The sequence below is a fragment of the Peromyscus eremicus genome, chromosome 2 (genome assembly GCF_949786415.1).
Source record: "Peromyscus eremicus chromosome 2, PerEre_H2_v1, whole genome shotgun sequence".
Taxonomy (NCBI): domain Eukaryota; kingdom Metazoa; phylum Chordata; class Mammalia; order Rodentia; family Cricetidae; genus Peromyscus; species Peromyscus eremicus.
The window spans coordinates 22,849,529-22,862,861 of NC_081417.1; the positions used below are offsets into that span (position 1 = coordinate 22,849,529).

General features: G+C 40.1%; 2 pseudogenes; one reads left to right on the forward strand and one right to left on the reverse strand.

Annotated features, from left to right (window-relative positions):
- The first annotated feature begins 1,507 nt into the window (after positions 1-1,507).
- On the forward strand, positions 1,508-2,386 carry LOC131904560 (small ribosomal subunit protein uS2-like; annotated as a pseudogene).
- A 3,515-nt stretch (positions 2,387-5,901) lies between these two features.
- LOC131904478 (mitochondrial intermembrane space import and assembly protein 40-like) lies at positions 5,902-12,275 on the reverse strand (annotated as a pseudogene).
- Between the last annotated feature and the right edge of the window lie 1,058 nt (positions 12,276-13,333).

Consider the following 13,333-nt stretch of genomic DNA (forward strand, 5'->3'; position numbering starts at 1 on the left):
CAACAACACCTGAGTTACTCTGAATCATAGCAGTTAGGAGATGGATCCTTGAAAATAGAATTTAATGCCAGGCAGTGGTGGCACACGCCTTTAATCCCAGCACTCAGGAGGCAGAGCCAGGTGGATCTCTGTGAGTTCAAAGCCAGCCTGGACTACAGAGCGAGAGCCAGGACAGGCACCAAAACTACACAGAGAAACCCTGTCTTGAAAAAGAAAATAGAATTTTAAATAAAAATAATTGTATTTGTAATCTACGTCTCTAGAGGGTTTCACAGAAGGAGAAACTCTCAACTTGGCATCATGTGGAATCTTTGCACTAAAGGGGTTATTTTCTAGTATGAGCATTCTGTATTTTTTAATGTTTAAGGCCATTCCTGTAACCTGCCTGTAATAATGGATGGTGTTATAAATTATATGCATCTTAAATTACCAACTTTTTGCTATAGCAAAGGCATCTAGCTAATATCTACCACTAGAAAAGTTTCAAACTAGTGTTAGCAACTGCATAGACCAGTGAATATAGTGAATTTGTGTAATTGTAGCCACTGTTGATTTACAGAAAATTAGTTTGGTACTAAAACCTCCCCACTCATGATGGTGACCTAAGATGGTTCGATAATAACTTTGAGATAGTTCTTGTATGGTTGAAAAACAATCCCATGAGACAGTACATTCACACTGATGTTAGGTGCCAGCAATTATTTTATAGTGTTTATTTACATGTATTTGTGAGATCTTGAGATGACTCATCAGGTCAAAGCATATTGCTATATAAGTGCAATAAGCTGATCCCTGGGAACTTCTGATAGAAAGAACCAAGTCTTTTTTGTTTGTTCGTTTGTTTGTTCGTTTTTGTTTTTGTTTTTCAAGACAAGGTTTCTCTGTGTATCTTTGAGCCTTTCCTGGGATTCACTTGGTAGTCCAGGCTGGCCTCGAACTCAGCAAGAACCAAGTCTTAAAAGGATAGTTGCCATTTGGCCAGTGCATATGAGGTATAGTATGTCCCTGCATTCACACATCAAACAGACAAACAATCACACACACACACACACACACACACACACACACACCTCTTTGTCTTTCACACACATACATACACCAATACACAACATACACACAAATGCACGCACATAAACACACACATCACACACCATTATACATACAAACACATACACACAGAAACTCATACACCCACAAAGAAACTTTCAAAAATAATACTAGTATTTAAAGAACACTTAGGATGACAGGACTGAATTTTTTCTTCAATTTGTTATTCCTTATTGGTATGCCATAACAGCATGTTCTCCCAAGTTCTGACCTCATAAAACTAGTCTGTTCTTGTAGCCATAATATAAATATTAGCAAAGTATGATACTTGAAATACTTTGGCTACTATGTAGAGAGGATGCATAAAATATTTTTGCATTTGCTTTTCCGCGCTAATCTGTGACGGTTCCATATGGCGTTGTTCTTGATTCCCGTCGTAACTTAAAGAGAGACTTACACAATGTCCGGAGCCCTTGATGTCCTGAAGATGAAGGAGGAGGAACTCAAATGTCCTCAAATTCCTTGCTGCAGGAACCCACTTAGGTGGCACCAACCTTGACTTTCAGATGGAGCGGAAAAGTGACGGTATCTGTATCATAAATCTGAAAAGGACCTGGGAGAAGCTGTTGCTTTACAGCTCGTGCTATTGTTGCCATTGAGAACCCTGCTGATGTCAGCGTCATCTCCTCCAGGAACACCGGGCAGTGAGCTGTGCTGAAGTTTGCTGCCACCACTGGAGCCACTCCGATTGCTGACCTTTCACCCCTGGGACCTTCACTAACCAGATCCAAGCAGCCTTCAGGGAGCGGCGCCTTCTAGTTGTGACTGATCCCAGAGCTGACCACCAGCCCCTCACAGAGGCGTCTCATGTCAACCTGCCCACCATTGTGCTGTATAACACAGTCTCTCCTCTGCACTACGTGGACATTGCCATCCCATGCAATAGCAAGGGAGCTCACTCAGTGGGTCTGATGTGGTGGATGCTGGCCTGGGAAGTACTCCGCATGCCTAGCACTATCTCCCATGAGCACCCATGGGAAGTTATGCCTGATCTTTACTTCTACAGAGACCCAGAGGAGATTGAGAAGGAGGAACAGGCCGCTGCTGAGAAAGCTGTGACCAAGGAGGAATTCCAAGGTGAATGGACTGTACCAGCTCCTGAGTTCACTGCTGCTCAGCCAGAGGTGGCAGACTGGTCCGAGGGTGAGCAGGTGCCCTCTGTACCCATCCAGCAGTTCCCTACTGAAACTGGAGTGCCCAGCCAGCCACTGAGGACTGGTCTGCAGCTCCCACAGCGCAGGCCACCGAGTGGGTTGGAGCCAACATTGAGTGGTCCTGAGCTCCTCTGCAGACACCTGAGCAAAGGGGAAAAAAGGTTGAAGGAAAATAAAGTTCCTACAAGCTGTCAAAAAAAAAATTTTTTTTTTTGTGTTTAATATTATTGGTTTAGAAGAATCATTTGGAATCTTTTTTCAATAACATAAAATCTGTGCCTGTTGGAGACACTTAAACTTTAAAGACCTTCGAGGGTTAAATAATAAAGTACTTTAATATTTTGATATAATGAAAAGAGACCTTGTTTTGATTTGCTTTCATTTTTTGAAACATTCTTTCTATGTAGCCCTGGCTGTCCTAGAACTTGCTGTGTAGACCAGACTGGCCTTGATCTCCTTACAGTCTCTGATTCCCAGGTACTGGAAATGAAGACTTATACCATCATGCCTGACCTTCATTTTAGGTTCCATGAAAGAAAGAGTCTCAATATGTATCCTTGGTGGCTCTGGAGTTGCTGAATAGAGCAGTCTAGCTTCAAGCTCAGAGATCTGCTTGCTTTTAACTCCAGAGCCCTGGGATTAAAGTATGTGCAACCACACCTGACTGACATCTTTTTTATATGACCACTAAATGCCAATGTTGGTTGTGCTTTCAAAAAGTTGAATAACCTAAGTGGCCAAAAATTTTGGGCCAGACTTACTTATTTTGCAGACAGGTCTTTAGTAGGCCAGGGTGGCCTTGAATTCCATACTCACCTGAGGATGGTCTTGTCTTAATGATCTTACCCACACACAAGCTACTGTCCAGCTTATGATAAAACATGTAAAATGTTAAAATGTTGCTCCTTTGTTCATACTGTATAGGTTCTGATTCAATTTTGAAGAATAGTCTTGTTTTTCATTCAGAAAATCCACCACATTAGACGCACTAAGTGATTTCAGTTTGCATTTTGTCCTTTTTGGCACGAGTATACATGAATTAGTTCTAAATCGTCATTTATACTCAGCTTTCCTTTTAAAAAGTTTATTTGCTGTTTCAATTATGATCTCTTTACATATCTTAGAGTCTCCATTATTCTTGATAATTTTTATGCTGGCAGTGAAACCCAGGCAGGGCACATGCTAGGCAGTTGCTCTACCACTGTGCTGCTCCCTTCCTTAGAAATGCTTTTGATATCTGAAAATATTCTTCTTTGTTATGATTTCAGTAAATAAATCAAGCCCTTTTCTTAAATAAATCTTTTAGTTTTTTATTCAGCTGTGGGTTTTCTCACTGTGGGATAATTACACTGTTGGATGACTTCATTTCTGAGATTAGTTTTTTGAGACAGGGTTTCTCTGTGTAGCTTTGCGCCTTTCCTGGAACTCGCTTTGGAGACCAGGCTGGCCTTGAACTCACAGAGATCTGCCTGCTTCTGCCTCCCGAGTGCTGGGTTTAAAGGCTTGCGCCACCGCCTGGCCATTTCTCAGTTTTTAAGTCCTTTTTTGTTTCATGTATTCTATCCTTGAAAAAAGACTCAAGCTTTTCTTGTGGACAGTATTAAGACTGTGTGTAAGGAATTGTCTTTCTTTTTATCGCAAAGCCTAATAAATGTTTTAGCTAAATTACATTTGCCCTGTTTTTAAAGTTTTAATTAATGAGTTAATCAATATATTCCACCTAGTTTTGCTTGGTAGGTTTCCTAGAGTTCACCCAGTAGACCAAACTGGTCTCACACTTGAGGTAATCCTGCTCCCTTTCCTAGAGATGGGATTACAGGTGTGTGTCCAGTAAACTTTTATTTATCTTTCAATTATTTTCTCCCCTAATATATGTCTAAATTAATCATTGTGTATTGCAGCAAATGTGAAATCTAACAAATGTAGCTCTTGCTTACAAGTAGATAATCATTGGGATCCATGTTTCCTATTTTTCAGTTAGAAGTTAGGTTTTTTTTTTTTTTTTTTTTTGGAGACAAGGTTTCTCTGTGTAACAGTTCTAACTGTCCTGGAACTTGCTTTGTAGACCAGGATGAGCTCGAACTCACAAAGATCCACCTGCCTCTGTCTCCTAATTGCTGGGATTAAAGGCATGCCCCACTACCGCCTGGCAGAAATTAGGATTTTTGAGTTCAGATTACTTAAATGCAGGATACATTTTTGGTCCTATGGAAGTATAGAGACATTATGTGTGTTTATGCTAAGTGAAGCTATTATTACTTTTATATAACAGTAACAATGTACCAGGAAGGTCCAGAGAAATATCAAGTAAGGAATATCCTGCAGTCCCAGTCTGTGTTCTTTTAGGCCCTTAAGAACATGTTGTTCTCCTTGCTGGGAAAGCTGTTTTCTGGGTTTAAGAAGCATTCATTTACTTTATAGGTGCTAGGGTGGTATTATATCATGTTACAGTTGCTTTTCTTCTACCTAGGCTCATAACTGACCAAAATCATGTTGAGAAATTCAGTGTGATTGACTCACAGACACTTAGGTTTTGGTTTGTTAGCTCTACACAAGCCACCCATTATTATTGAGTATGTCATGCATGAATATAATGTACCTTGATTAAATCCACCCCTTATTTCCTCCCCCTCTGTACCCCTTTCTCTATTTGTTTCCTTTTCTCTACTTCATGGGCTAATTTTAGACTCACTGAGTTCACTTAGTGCTTGGGGAGAAAGAGTATTGGGCTTGCAAGTCCAGTTCATAGTTCATCATACAGGCAAGTCAGTCTGGAACTTAAGGCAGAAGCCTAGAGACAGGTACTGAAATAGAGACCCTGGAGGAATGCAGCTTCCTTTCTTGCTCTTCCTGGCTCTTCCTGGCTTATTCATTTTTCTTTTCTTTTTCTTTTTCTTTTTTTTTTTCCAGACAGAAATTGTTTCTTTTTAACCGAGTACTTCATTCAGACGTTTCCTCTGTTGGCTTCTGCTCTGGAAGCAGCTAGGTCCCCACCTCAATATCACAACAGACTGGATTGAGTGAACATGGGCCCCAAACCAGGGCTTTCAGAACAGCAAAACAATAAACCGAAAACCAAGCCTCTCCTTTCACTTAGGAGGGACTGAGAGTCACAGAGTCCAATCCCATCCTGCAGTTGTAGACACCGTGGAGTCTGGACTGCTAACACAGAAACTTGGGTGCCAGGACCAAGGCAGCAGCCCCATGCACTCGAGCTCAAGGATCTGACCACCAACCTCTTCCAATAGGAATGGACACTCTTGAAGGAGTTCTAGCATCTACTTAATTTCCCAAAGAGGTGTAAAATCTACCAAGGGGGATAAAATGAGTCAGAATAAATCAGCTCTCTCGCGATAAACTTTCCTGAGTAACAACTTTTGGTTGCTGAGAAGCCTCAGCACAGTATTTCTAAGTGGCAAAATCCAGGGCAAACACGGAGTACATCCAGCGGTAGCTTAACGCTCAAGGACAGGTTTATGCAAGACATAGGTGCACACCCCCTGCTTTTCTTCAGTGTATATGGCAAGTAGCCAAGACCCTTGATCATTAAAATAAGTTATTTTTGTACATTACAGTGCATAGAGGGAAAGAGCTTTCACAGAGGTGACCAAAAGCCATTGTGCACAAAGTCCTGTGGCCTTCAGGAGCTTGACCCCTGTTCTTTGGCTGCAGAGGCCTTCAGAGCAGCAGTTTCCTCCCACTGCTCCGCTGGCTTTGCCTCCTCTTCCTCCTCCTCCTCGGCTTGGGGATAGAGGTCTACTCCTGCATGGCCCGGAACTGGTCTATACAGTCTGATCCCTCGATTTCTCCTTTGCTGTAGTGGACGCAGGAAAAGACAGACTTCAACTGTTCCCCACAGAGGCCACTGGCCATTCTCCCAAGACATGGGCAATTCCAGTGAGTATCTCCGTCGGGCAGTATCAATCCGTGCTCCTCATAGGGATCATTGGGGTCATCAGCCACCAGCTCTGCCCTGCTAGGAGTTTCATGGTCTTCTTTGGTCACAAATACGATCCGATCCTTCCCTTAGTGCCGGCAGTAGGATATGGTTGCTCCCGACGCTTGCTGCTCTCAAAGAGCGGGCGCAGCCGCAGCTGATACACGTTCACACCGTGACCTCCCTTCTCTCCTCAAGCCTGGTGGGAGGCACTGAGGCCCTCTTATTCATTTTTCCTTTCTTTCCGTTTTTAATTGAAAGTAGATTTCCAGACAATATATTTTCAATTTATTTCTCCTTCCCTAACTCCTCCCAGATCTTCCCCTCCCATCGAAATCCACTTCCCTTTTCTCTCCCTCTCAGTAGAAAAAAATTGCTTTGCTTTCGTATGCACCGCAGTACCACCTGCCCATCATGCAGCTCCACAGTGGGCTGGACCCTCCCTCATTAGTCACCACTCCAGAAACCACCCTATAGTTGAAGTTCCTGTTCCCAAATACTCCTATCTTATGCCATATTGAGGAGAAGCCAGACAGGACAAGGACTGTGACTTTAGAGCCAGCATGGGCTGTGTAGTGAGACCCTCTCTGAAAATAAAATCAAATGAAGTAACAAAACAAACACACAATAAACAAACCCCCATAGTTAGTTCAAGTTTTAGCATTACTCTTTTCAAATAATTTGACTATCTTCCTAACACTTAGGAAGATTTGGTTATGAAAGCATCTATCTAGTATTTTTGTCTTTTTATAAGCTTGATTTTAACCACTTGGATTATTTTGTTCAAAGGTGTAAAGGAGAAATTTTGGATGTGGGTAGGACCTGCTCTATGTATCATACACTTTGATTTTTATTCCTGAAGCAAATCTCAAGATGACACTTGAGGAGTAACACCCAAAGTTTTCCTCTGGCCCCCTCATAAACATTGTACCCCATACACACATGTGCACCTTTATGTGAATACACACACACACAAAAAAAAGAAAAATTAAAGTTTAGGAATAGTGAGAAGTGAAAATGTCTAGGAGTTCATTAATAGGACTGACTTTTGTTCCTAAAAGGCAAGTTGAATTTTGTGACTTAAATGGGCTGATTGAAGTCTTAGAGAGGAATAAGATTCAGGAGAGCCATTTCAGTTAAGAGCATTAGTAGGAATGTTTAAGTGTAATTAGTGGGGCAGAGGTTAGTTAGGAGCAATGAATATAGGGTACCAGAAAGTGTCCTATCATTAGAGGAATGAAAGAACAAAAACACACCATCTGTATCGTCTATGTAAATGCTTGTGTTCAATGTTCTACTGTTCACATACACACAGACTCCACAGTGCTTTCGTAGAAGCCTGATGACAACTATAGGGAATTTGTTTCCTTCTGACTTGTGGGTCTTGTGGATCAAACTAGGTCTTCAGCCTTGGTTGCAATTACCTTTACTGTCAGAGGCAACTCCTTAGCTCTCATATGTATTTATTCCTTTTATTTATTTGTCAGGATAATTTGCATGTGTGTCTGAGGATCTGACTCAGATGGTCTTGCCTATCTATCCTTAAAACATTAAGCATACATAGATTTGCTTGCCTTCCAAGGACTTAATGCAGTCCAGCATAACTTTTACTCAGTTCCATAGTATATAATCATGTAGATTGCTTCTGGGTTTTATTATTTATGTACTCATGTACAGGTGTCTTGGCAATCGTGTGGACATAGAAATATCCTCAATGTTTTCAGAATCAAGCTGTTTTAAAATTATTGCATATGACATAATTTTGTTATTACCTTCTCTAAGCACACTGTTCTATAGGTCATTGTGTAGATACATTTTTCAAGAGAAGGAGTTCCATTTCTGTGTTAAATAAAAGCAACAATTTTTGTTTCTGGTGTGCAGTAACATTAAGTGTACTACATTTGCTTCTGACTCTGCTCATAAAATCTAAGATCTCTTCTTGGATAGTGTGTATTTAATGTTTGGTCATTACATACTTAGAGCAATTACAGTACATGTACATATAATTCAATAATAGCAGCTTTTTATTTTTACCTTACTAGGCTCTTGACACTGTTTTTAGAGGTACATTTTGTTGGTGCTTTGTATTTTTATGATAAAATATAAGCAAATTATAAAACGTAGTGATAATGCAGTGATAGTAATATCAAAGTATATGCCTTTATACTAATATATATATTGGCAAAGTATATACCTGGATCATGAGTGTGAAAAGAGACTATCAAAACTAAGAATAAAATACAAGCCAGGCGGTGGTGGCACATGCCTTTAATCCCAGCACTCGGGAGGCAGACGCAGGTGGATCTCTGTGAGTTCGAGGCCCGCCTAGGCTACAGAGTGAGTTCCAGGAAAGGTGCAAAGCTAAAAAGAGAAACTCTGTCTAGAAAAAAAAAAAAAAAGAATAAAATACAATTCTGGATTTTAGTCTGCCTTTAAGGATATGTAGGGAACTTGGAATGATGGTAGCACATTTTGATAGATATTAAAATGGATACACCAACAAGCTTCATAGGTCCATTTGCTTGGACTATCTTTTCCTAACCCTTTACCCTGACGTAATGTCTGTCTTTTTTGTTGAGGTGTGTTTCTTACATGCAGGCAGAAGTGTCAACCGTATTTTCGAATCCATTCTATTAGTGTGTGTCATGTTATTGGGTAATTGAGACCATTTATATTGAGAGATAACAATAATCAATGATTGTTGATATAGGTTATATTTTGTGTGTGTGTGTGTGTGTGTGTGTGTGTGTGTGTGTGTGTGACAGAAAGAGAGAGAGAGAGAGAGAGAGAGAGAGAGAGAGAGAGAGAGAGAGAGAAAGAAAGACAGAGAGACAGACAAAGTGTGTGTTTCCCTTCTTTTGGCTTTGCTGGTGTGAGACTATTTCTTTCTTATGTTTTCATTGGTGTAGTTACCCTCTCTGTGTTTGAGTTTTCTTTCTAAGAAGCATCTTCTGTAGGGCCGGATTTGTAGATAGATATTTTTAAAAGTTTATTTATTATGGAATATCTTACTTTCTCCATCTGCTATGTATAATAATCTCAGCTGTCATGTATGGTTTCTTGGGGGATGCAACACATTTATTCAGGTCCTTCTGGTTTTAGAGTCTCCATTGAGAAATCTAGTGTAATTCTAATTGGTCTGCTTTTATGTGTTACTTGATGTTTTTCTCTTGAAGCTTTTATATTCTTTCTTTTTCTGTATGTTTAGTGTTTTGATTGTAATGTGGTGAGGGGACTTTTTTTTTCCCATTCTGTTTGGTATTCTGTATGCATCTTTTACATTGATAGGCTTCTCCTTAGGTTAGGGACATTTTCTTCTATAATTTTTTTGAAAATATTCTCTGTGCCTTTGATCTGATTTTCTTCTTTTTTCTCTATTCTTTATTTTCTTGTATTTGTTCTTATGTAATATCCTAGATTTCTTGGATATTTTATGTCAGGAATTTCTTTAGATTTAACATTTTTTGACCAGTGTTTCTATTTCTTCTATCTTAAGTTCCTGAGATTCTCTCTTCCATCTCTTAAATTCTGTTGGTGAAACTTTCCTTTGTAGTTCCTGCTTGCATTCCTAAACATTTCATTTCCAGAATTCCCTCTGTTGGGTATTTTCTTTCTTGCTTCTATTTCCATTTTGAGGTCTTGAACAGTTTTATTCAATGCCTTCAACTGTTTTGTTTCATTTTCCTTGGCTTTATTTCAAGAATTCATTTCTTCTAATGCTTTGGTTGTGTTTACCTGGCTCTCTTTAAGGGATTTATTCATTTTCTCTTTAAGGACCTCTATCTTAATGTAGTTGGTGTTGAAGTTTTTTTTCTTGTGCTTCAGCTATGTTGGAATATTCAGGACCTGCTGTGGTAGGAAAACTGGACTCACAATTAAAAATATAAAAAGTTGCTAGAGTCTTGAAGTGTTCCTGGGACAGCCTGGCTAATCATCATAGGTAAACTCCTCAGTGAAACTGGAAATGTTAGGACACACACAAACTCATAACTATTCTTTTGAGTCATTTGTTATTTTGTATTTTTAAAACTATTATTATTATGGCTATTATCAGAATTATGGAGGTTGATATTATAAATTGTTCCTGTTTGTATAGATTGTGGTTTTGGTCTGTTGTTAAGAATTGTGATAATTGCAGTGAGAATGGCAAAGACCCACTAAACGGACAACAAATTCTGGAGAGCAAGTGGGGAAAAGAGAAATATTGTGAGCAGGAAAGTAGATAAGCATAGGCAGTACAACAATGGTTATACTTTATTGATGATGGTCATCACACGAGGTTCACTCTCTCAATCCCTAACTCAGTTCCTATGCCTATCACCCCATGGCTGCTCACCTGTGTCAAGTACCTTAGCTGATAGTGAGGTCCAGTCACTAACAGAGGTCTCTGATTCAGGAATTGTAATCCTGGGGGAACTCTCCTGCTGTAGGACAGATTAAGGTGATCTCTCCGCACATATGCAGAGCAGAGCATTACTCTTGGTCTCTGCTTATAGACTGCCCGTTGTGTGTCATGTGGTTCTAGGACTGTGTCTGCTTATATTGAGTAAGTGATATTATTGGGTTCTGGTTATCAGGTACAGGCTTAGTGGTGGGGTTCCTGACTAAGCTATTCTTACATGTCCAAAAGATATTTTCTTATTATGCTCATTACAGGGAGACTTCTGATTCACATATATGTTTGGCCATGAATAACAAATAATACACCAGGATGCCTTGGAATTAACAATGGTATAGCTTTTCATTGAGTAAATGAAAAAATGGGAAAAATAAAAGTTTACCCTGTACAAGATATGAGAAACAAAGTTATTAAAACGGACATCTGAAAAAGCATAGCTGGTATTAAAGAAATGCCTCATTCTTCTCCCTGTCCAGTTGGAAATAACCTTGTCTTTAGTTTGCTGTCATCTGTCCATAAGCTTGCAGGATTTCTCCTGTCTGCCTTTTTTCTTGTCTTAAAAACACTGGATTATAGGCATGCACTGTTGCAACTGGCTTTATAATGCAGAAGTATACAGATAGTTGCAAGGTGAGTGCTTTATCTGTTAAACCATTTTCTGAGCCCTAAAATTTATTAAGTAGAGATTTTTGGAGTGAGTTGTTTCGAGACACAGTCTCACTTTCTGACCTTTTCTGGCCTGGAACTCACTATGTAATAAATAGCCTGGGCCTGGTACTTGCTGAGATCCACTTGCTTCTGCCTCATGTGACCACACCTGAAAAGCGATGTTTAGCATGGATTTCACAGATATTAGTAGAAAAGAAGAACTTTGGGAATGTGTGGTCTTTGGGGGAGAGCTACATATAAGAATTGATACAAAATCATGTTACACTTTGTAAATTCCATTTCAATGGGTTCTAAGGGAGTCTCTCCCTCCCTCCCTCCCTCCCTCCCTCCCTCCCTCCCTCCCTCCCTCCCTCCCTCCCTCCCTCTGTGTGTGTGTGTGTGTGTGTGTGTGTGTGTGTGTATTTAACTCTCTTTTCTCTTTATCTCTGTCTCTCTGTCTCACTGCCTCTCTCTCCTCTTTGGTAACAAGAGGAGATCTTAGGTCAGTTCCTGAGGTGGCTTGGGTAAGATTCTGATTTAATAAGGTAAAAGCATATGTCAGAAGAGTTCTGCATTATCCCTTACTCTACATGAAGTTCATAATCCTACCCTGGAAATCCTCAGAAGTTTGCTGCTTACATCTGGGAAAGGAATAAGTTCATACTCAAAAGGTTCATATACTTTGTCCTCAAACATGGCTCATTGGTAATTGAAATATCACTTTAAAAAAAAAAGGAATGTTTTTTCTGTCTACACAGCAAATTTTATTAATTTTGTTTGATGGTTAATATTGATTTTCAACTTGGTAAGATCTAGACTCAGCCAAGGGACACTCCTCCAGGCACCATCTTCAGGAGGGCATGACTAGGTTGTCCTGACAAAGTCTCCAGGGAGCTGTTACTGGGACTCAGAGACCTACCAGCAAGTCCAGTGCTCTGGAACCACTTGGATCCTCTCCTTCCTTTTGTCCTTTCCCATCTCCTTCAGGTTTCCTCCTGTCTATTGGGTCTCTTCTTTTCCCCCTCTGCATCTCCTCAAATTCAATAAGTTCTCAGGTTAGTAATAAAATCAACATAAAGTAGACTGAAAAAAATGGAGACTTTGCTTGTTATGTGTCTAGACCCCAGACTGTTTGAAAATTTTCTGGTAGTCTTCTGCTTTGGTGTCTGGGCTGCCAATCAAAGATTGAAGGGCTCATGGAGAGATGATGAGCCTGTAACTGATTTGAAACACCTGCCGAGAGGTCCCTAGCAGAAACTGGTTACAGTGGACACCTGAAGATATGGTAGATTGTAGATTCTAGAGTCATAGGATAATAAAGCACAGTTCCTGGTGTGGAGTAGAGCTTGGATGGTAGAAAATCTGTGTGTGGTTAGGATGTTAGACTCTGAAACATGGACTTTCCCAAGTCCATGAGAGTCCAGAATATCATTAAGAGTATAAGAATTTGCACAGTGTAATGTATGATATTTTGTTTGTGCTCTCCCATCTCTTGGGAGGAGGAAGCAGGAAGATCAGAAGTTCAAGGCCACCCTGGAGTACACAAGATTGAACCAGTCTAAAAGAGAAACAGAGCCAAGTGACAGGAGAGTTCAACTTCAATCCCAGCACACAGAAGGATCATGCCTTTAATCCCAGCACACAGAAGGATCATGCCTTTAATAATTCCAGCACACAGAAGGATCATGCCTTTAATCCCAGCACACAGAAGGATCATGCCTTTAATAATCCCAGCACACAGAAGGATCATGCCTTTAATAATCCCAGCACACAGAAGGATCATGCCTTTAATCCCAACACACAGAAGGATCATGCCTTTAATCCCAGCATAATTGAGAGGTGGAGACAGGAATATAAGATTTCTGTAATGGGCGGTGTTGGTGCATACCTTTAATCCCAGCACTCGGGAGGCAGAGCCAGGCGGATCTCTATGAGTTCAAGGCCAGCCTGGTCTAGAGAGTGAGATCCAGAACAGGCACCAAAATTACACAGAGAAACCCTGTTTTGAAAAAACAAACCAAAAAAAAAAAAAAAAAAAAAAAGGAAGAAGAAGAAAAAAGATATCTGAATATAAAATCTTAGAGATTT